Source organism: Capsicum annuum, unplaced genomic scaffold (assembly GCF_002878395.1).
Source record: "Capsicum annuum cultivar UCD-10X-F1 unplaced genomic scaffold, UCD10Xv1.1 ctg26240, whole genome shotgun sequence".
NCBI classification, from domain to species: Eukaryota; Viridiplantae; Streptophyta; class Magnoliopsida; order Solanales; family Solanaceae; genus Capsicum; species Capsicum annuum.
In genome coordinates this window covers 1-1,121 of record NW_025832499.1, presented here as the reverse complement: position 1 = coordinate 1,121, position 1,121 = coordinate 1, and the positions used below count along the sequence as shown (strand labels likewise).

Sequence of the window (1,121 nt, the reverse complement as noted above, 5' to 3'; positions counted from 1 at the left end):
ATTTTGGTATAACTAAGTTTTGAAAACTTACCTAGATCAGAAGAAGATGATGATTGAGGAAGCAAAGAACCAAGTTGTGGAGTATTAGTCAAAAAGCTTTCTTTCCTGAAGAAGCAAGAACAACAAAAAAAAGTTTGTTAATTCCCAAACTATAAAAAAAGAAAGGTGCACAGTGCGACATTCAGAATTTTCATGTGTGATATGTTTTTAATATAAATGGGGACCATTATAAAAAGATACAAAAAAAAAAAAAAAAAATTGGATTAGATGAGATGAGGAATTGAACCATTGGACAAGAATACAAACCTAAACAGTAATATTGTTTTTCTTATTTCTGGAATTATTATTATTATTCACCTTTTTTTTTGTTATTACTGTATATATATATATAATTCATGAAACAAAGAATTACTAAATAGAACAAGCATTTCTTTTTATGCATCAATAATATTATTCTTACTTGTTATCATTGTCATTACTAGTACTACCAAAGCTCTCTTTTTTCTCTCTCCATAATTTTTCATCTTCTTCAGCTTCAACATCCTGCAAATTAAATTACCTCACATTATAAAATTAGTACCAAAAATAATAGTATAACACTAATACTATACATCATTGTTGTAAAATCATGCATCATGAGTCGAGTATCTATCAAAAATAGTAATAAAATTTGCATACATCCTACACTCTCCAGTTCTCTAGCCCCACTAACTAGAGAAAATTACACTTTCCTATATATTTTTTTTGTTGTTGTTGTTGTATCATTTGGTGCAAAACTAGCCATGCTGTTTTAAGTCGAGGTTGATTTATCGAAGACAGTCTCTCTATACTATACTATCCTTTTCAGACCCCACTTATAAAATTGCGCTCGAGTATATTTCATTGGTGCAAAAGCAATTCATTTTGAAGAAAAACAAACCAGACAGATAGAAAATAGAGCAGTGCAATTCTATAAAATAATAGTAATAACACCAATAGCAAAATTTAGGTAAACCCAAACTAATAATGATAATAATAATAATAGCAAATTATATAATAACTAACCTTTTTCTTGTCAAGTTTGTCTTGATTATCACTGTTGCCACCAAAAACAACCCAGCTGGTGGATGGTTTACCTCCGG

General features: G+C 29.2%; 1 long non-coding RNA gene across 1 annotated transcript; it reads right to left on the bottom strand.

Moving 5' to 3' along the window:
* Nucleotides 1-1,121, bottom strand: LOC124890875. The gene is made up of 3 exons (XR_007049417.1): nt 1,045-1,121; nt 461-543; nt 1-105 (listed from the first exon to the last, which is right to left on the bottom strand). It is a non-coding gene; the product is annotated as an uncharacterized LOC124890875 (long non-coding RNA).